Here is a 6,855-nt window from a genome sequence, read left to right on the forward strand (position 1 = left end):
CACCGTGAATATGAATGAAGAGGAATTCCGTACTTTTCTAGCTTCAAACATAGCCGCAGTACAGGCTGCGCTACATACCAACAATAACCTTGGATCTAGCAGTACAGGAAATCGTGTAGGATGCACCTACAAAGAATTTACTGCCTGCAAACCTTTGGAATTTGATGGAACCGAAGGACCGATCGGACTGAAACGGTGGACCGAGAAGGTCGAATCGGTGTTTGCCATAAGTAAGTGTACTGAAGAGGACAAAGTGAAGTACGCTACGCATACCTTCACAGGTTCTGCGTTAACATGGTGGAATACCTATCTAGAGCAAGTGGGACAAGACGATGCGTACGCACTACCGTGGTCAGCATTCAAGCACTTGATGAACGAGAAGTACCGTCCCAGAACCGAGGTCAATAAGCTCAAGACAGAACTTAGAGGGTTACGAACCCAAGGATTTGATATTACCACGTACGAAAGACGATTCACAGAATTGTGCCTATTGTGTCCGGGAGCGTTCGAAGATGAGGAAGAGAAGATCGACGCATTTGTGAAAGGATTACCGGAAAGAATCCAAGAAGATATAAGTTCACACGAGCCCGCCTCCATACAACAGGCATGTAGAATGGCTCACAAACTAGTGAACCAGATTGAAGAAAGAATTAAAGAACATACTGCTGAAGAGGCCAATGTGAAGCAAGTCAAAAGAAAGTGGGAGGAAAACGGTGATAAGAATCACCAATACATCAACAACAGCAATTACAACAATAATCGCAATAATTATCCCAACAATCGCAACATCAATCGCAACTACAACAAACGGCCCAACAACAACAACAACAACAACAGCAACTACAACAATCATCCCAACAACAATAATAACCGCAACAACAACAACAATCAGAAGCAGCTATGCCAAAGGTGTGAAAAGTATCACTCGGGGTTCTGCACCAAATTTTGCAACAAGTGTAAAAGAAATGGTCATAGCGCGGCGAAGTGTGAGGTCTACAGACCAGGGGTTAATAGAACGAAAGGAACAAATGGTGTCGGAACGAGTAATGGCGGAGCAAGTAGTGTCGGAGCAAGTTATGCCAATGTAGTTTGTTATAAATGTGGAAAACCGGGCCACATTATTAGAAATTTCCCGAACCAGGAGAACACGAATGGACAAGGCCGCGGAAGCGTTTTCAATATTAATGCGGCAGAGGCACAGGAAGACTCGGAGCTTGTTACGGGTACGTTTCTTATTGACAATAAATCTGCTTACGTTTTATTTGATTCGGGTGCGGATAGAAGCTATATGAGTAGAGATTTTTGTGCTAAATTAAGTTGTCCAGTGACGCCTTTGGATAGTAAATTTTTACTCGAATTAGCAAATGGTAAATTAATTTCAGCAGATAATATATGTCGGAATCGAGAAATTAAACTGGTTAGCGAAACATTTAAGATTGATTTGATACCAGTAGAGTTAGGGAGTTTTGATGTGATAATCGATATGGACTGGTTGAAAGAAGTGAAAGCAGAGATCGTTTGTTACAAAAATGCAATTCGCATTATACGAGGAAAAGGAAAACCCTTAATGGTGTACGGAGAAAAGGGCAACACGAAGCTACATCTTATTAGTAATTTGAAGGCACAAAAACTAATAAGAAAAGGTTGCTATACTGTTCTAGCACACGTCGAGAAAGTACAAACTGAAGAAAAGAGCATCAATGATGTTCCCATTGCAAAAGAATTTCCCGATGTATTTCTGAAAGAATTACCGGGATTACCCCCACATCGATCCGTTGAATTTCAAATAGATCTTGTACCAGGAGCTGCACCAATAGCTCGTGCTCCTTACAGACTCGCACCCAGCGAGATGAAAGAACTGTAAAGCCAATTACAAGAACTTTTAGAACGTGGTTTCATTCGACCAAGCACATCACCGTGGGGAGCTCCTGTTTTGTTTGTCAAGAAGAAAGATGGTACATTCAGGTTGTGTATCGACTACCGAGAGTTGAACAAACTTACCATCAAGAACCGCTACCCACTACCGAGAATTGACGACTTATTTGATCAACTACAAGGCTCGTCTGTTTATTCAAAGATTGACTTACGTTCCGGGTATCATCAAATGCGGGTGAAAGAAGATGATATTCCAAAGACTGCTTTTAGAACACGTTACGGTCATTACGAGTTTATGGTCATGCCGTTTGGTTTAACTAATGCACCAACTGTGTTCATGGACCTTATGAACCGAGTGTGTGGACCATACCTTGACAAGTTTGTCATTGTTTTCATTGATGACATACTTATTTACTCAAAGAATGACCAAGAACACGGTGAACATTTGAGAAAGGTGTTAGAAGTATTGAGGAAGGAAGAATTGTACGCTAAGTTTTCAAAGTGTGCATTTTGGTTGGAAGAAGTTCAATTCCTCGGTCACATAGTGAACAAAGAAGGTATTAAGGTGGATCCGGCAAAGATAGAAACTGTTGAAAAGTGGGAAACCCCGAAAACTCCGAAACACATACGCCAGTTTTTAGGACTAGCTGGTTACTACAGAAGGTTCATCCAAGACTTTTCCAGAATAGCAAAACCCTTGACTGCATTAACGCATAAAGGGAAGAAATTTGAATGGAATGATGAACAAGAGAAAGCGTTTCAGTTATTGAAGAAAAAGCTAACTACGGCACCTATATTGTCATTGCCTGAAGGGAATGATGATTTTGTGATTTATTGTGACGCATCAAAGCAAGGTCTCGGTTGTGTATTAATGCAACGAACGAAGGTGATTGCTTATGCGTCTAGACAATTGAAGATTCACGAACAAAATTATACGACACATGATTTGGAATTAGGCGCAGTTGTTTTTGCATTAAAGACTTGGAGGCACTACTTATATGGGGTCAAAAGTATTATATATACCGACCACAAAAGTCTTCAACACATATTTAATCAGAAACAACTGAATATGAGGCAGCGTAGGTGGATTGAATTATTGAATGATTACGACTTTGAGATTCGTTACCACCCGGGGAAGGCGAATGTGGTAGCCGATGCCTTGAGCAGGAAGGACAGAGAACCCATTCGAGTAAAATCTATGAATATAATGATTCATAATAACATTACTACTCAAATAAAGGAGGCGCAACAAGGAGTTTTAAAAGTGGGAAATTTAAAGGATGAAATACCCAAAGGATCGGAGAAGCATCTTAATATTCGGGAAGACGGAACCCGGTATAGGGCTGAAAGGATTTGGGTACCAAAATTTGAAGATATGAGAGAAATGGTACTTAGAAAAGCTCATAAAACCAGATACTCAATACATCCTGGAACGGGGAAGATATACAAGGATCTCAAGAAACATTTTTGGTGGCCGGGTATGAAAGCCGATGTTGCTAAATACGTAGGAGAATGTTTGATGTGTTCTAAGGTCAAAGCTGAGCATCAGAAACCATCAGGTCTACTTCAACAACCCGAAATCCCGGAATGGAAATGGGAAAACATTACCATGGATTTCATCACTAAATTGCCAAGGACTGCAAGTGGTTTTGATACTATTTGGGTAATAGTTGATCGTCTCACCAAATCAGCACACTTCCTACCAATAAGAGAAGATAACAAGATGGAGAAGTTAGCACGACTGTATTTGAAGGAAGTCGTCTCCAGACATGGAATACCAATCTCTATTATCTCTGATAGGGATGGCAGATTTATTTCAAGATTCTGGCAGACATTACAGCAAGCATTAGGAACTCGTCTAGACATGAGTACTGCCTATCATCCACAAACTGATGGGCAGAGCGAAAGGACGATATAAACGCTTGAAGACATGCTACGAGCATGTGTTATTGATTTCGGAAACAGTTGGGATCGACATCTACCGTTAGCAGAATTTTCCTACAACAACAGCTACCATTCAAGCATTGAGATGGCGCCGTTTGAAGCACTTTATGGTAGAAATCGCAGGTCTCCAATTTGTTGGAGTGAAGTGGGAGATAGACAGATTACGGGTCCGGAGATTATACAAGAAACTACCGAGAAGATCATCCAAATTCAACAACGGTTGAAAACCGCCCAAAGTCGACAAAAGAGCTACGCTGACATTAAAAGAAAAGATATAGAATTTGAAATTGGAGAGATGGTCATGCTTAAAGTTGCACCTTGGAAAGGCGTTGTTCGATTTGGTAAACGAGGGAAATTAAATCCAAAGTATATTGGACCATTCAAGATTATTGATCGTGTCGGACTAGTAGCTTACCGACTTGAGTTACCTCAACAACTCGCGGCTGTACATAACACTTTCCACGTCTCGAATTTGAAGAAATGTTTTGCTAAAGAAGATCTCACTATTCCGTTAGATGAAATCCAAATCAACGAAAAACTTCAATTCATCGAAGAACCCGTCGAAATAATGGATCGTGAGGTTAAAAGACTTAAGCAAAACAAGATACCAATTGTTAAGGTTCGATGGAATGCTCGTAGAGTACCCGAGTTCACCTGGGAGCGTGAAGATTAGATGAAGAAGAAATACCCGCATCTATTTCCAGAAGATTCGTCAACACCTTCAACAGCTTAAAATTTCGGGACGAAATTTATTTAACGGGTAGGTACTGTAGTGACCCAAACTTTTCCATGTTTATATATATTAATTGAGATTGATATTTACATGATTAAATGTTTCCAACATGTTAAGCAATCAAACTTGTTAAGACTTGATTAATTGAAATATGTTTCATATAGACAATTGACCACCCAAGTTGACCGGTGATTCACGAACGTTAAAACTTGTAAAAACTATATGATGACATATATATGGATATATATATAGTTAACATGATACTATGATAAGTAAATATATCATTAAGTATATTAACAATGAACTACATATGTAAAAACAAGACTACTAACTTAATGATTTTTAAACGAGACATATATGTAACGATTATCGTTGTAAAGACATTTAATGTATATATATCATATTAAGAGATATTCATACATGATAATATCATGATAATATAATAATTTAAAATCTCATTTGATATTATAAACATTGGGTTAACAACATTTAACAAGATCGTTAACCTAAAGGTTTCAAAACAACACTTACATGTAACGACTAACGATGACTTAACGACTCAGTTAAAATGTATATACATGTAGTGTTTTAATATGTATTTATACACTTTTGAAAGACTTCAATACACTTATCAAAATACTTCTACTTAACAAAAATGCTTACAATTACATCCTCGTTCAGTTTCATCAACAATTCTACTCGTATGCACCCGTATTCGTACTCGTACAATACACAGCTTTTAGATGTATGTACTATTGGTATATACACTCCAATGATCAGCTCTTAGCAGCCCATGTGAGTCACCTAACACATGTGGGAACCATCATTTGGCAACTAGCATGAAATATCTCATAAAATTACAAAAATATGAGTAATCATTCATGACTTATTTACATGAAAACAAAATTACATATCCTTTATATCTAATCCATACACCAACGACCAAAAACACCTACAAACACTTTCATTCTTCAATTTTCTTCATCTAATTAATCTCTCTCAAGTTCTATCTTCAAGTTCTAAGTGTTCTTCATAAATTCTACAAGTTCTAGTTACATAAAATCAAGAATACTTTCAAGTTTGCTAGCTCACTTCCAATCTTGTAAGGTGATCATCCAACCTCAAGAAATCTTTGTTTCTTACAGTAGGTTATCATTCTAATACAAAGTAATAATCATATTCAAACTTTGGTTCAATTTCTATAACTATAACAATCTTATTTCAAGTGATGATCTTACTTGAACTTGTTTTCGTGTCATGATTCTTCTTCAAGAACTTCGAGCCATCCAAGGATCCGTTGAAGCTAGATCCATTTTTCTCTTTTCCAGTAGGTTTATCCAAGGAACTTAAGGTAGTAATGATGTTCATAACATCATTCGATTCATACATATAAAGCTATCTTATTCGAAGGTTTAAACTTGTAATCACTAGAACATAGTTTAGTTAATTCTAAACTTGTTCGCAAACAAAAGTTAATCCTTCTAACTTGACTTTTAAAATCAACTAAACACATTTTCTATATCTATATGATATGCTAACTTAATGATTTAAAACCTGGAAACACGAAAAACACCATAAAACCGGATTTACGCCGTCGTAGTAACACCGCGGGCTGTTTTGGGTTAGTTAATTAAAAACTATGATAAACTTTGATTTAAAAGTTGTTATTCTGAGAAAATTATTTTTATTATGAACATGAAACTATATCCAAAAATTATGGTTAAACTCAAAGTGGAAGTATGTTTTCTAAAATGGTCATCTAGACGTCGTTCTTTCGACTGAAATGACTACCTTTACAAAAACGACTTGTAACTTATTTTTCTGACTATAAACCTATACTTTTTCTGTTTATATTCATAAAATAGAGTTCAATATGAAACCATAGCAATTTGATTCACTCAAAACGGATTTAAAATGAAGAAGTTATGGGTAAAACAAGATTGGATAATTTTTCTCATTTTAGCTACGTGAAAATTGGTAACAAATCTATTCCAACCATAACTTAATCAACTTGTATTGTATATTATGTAATCTTGAGATACCATAGACACGTATACAATGTTTTGACCTATCATGTCGACACATCTATATATATTTCGGAACAACCATAGACACTCTATATGTGAATGTTGGAGTTAGCTATACAGGGTTGAGGTTGATTCCAAAATATATATAGTTTGAGTTGTGATCAATACTGAGATACGTATACACTGGGTCGTGGATTGATTCAAGATAATATTTATCGATTTATTTCTGTACATCTAACTGTGGACAACTAGTTGTAGGTTACTAACGAGGACAGC

Source organism: Rutidosis leptorrhynchoides, chromosome 4 (assembly GCF_046630445.1).
Source record: "Rutidosis leptorrhynchoides isolate AG116_Rl617_1_P2 chromosome 4, CSIRO_AGI_Rlap_v1, whole genome shotgun sequence".
NCBI lineage: Eukaryota > Viridiplantae > Streptophyta > Magnoliopsida > Asterales > Asteraceae > Rutidosis > Rutidosis leptorrhynchoides.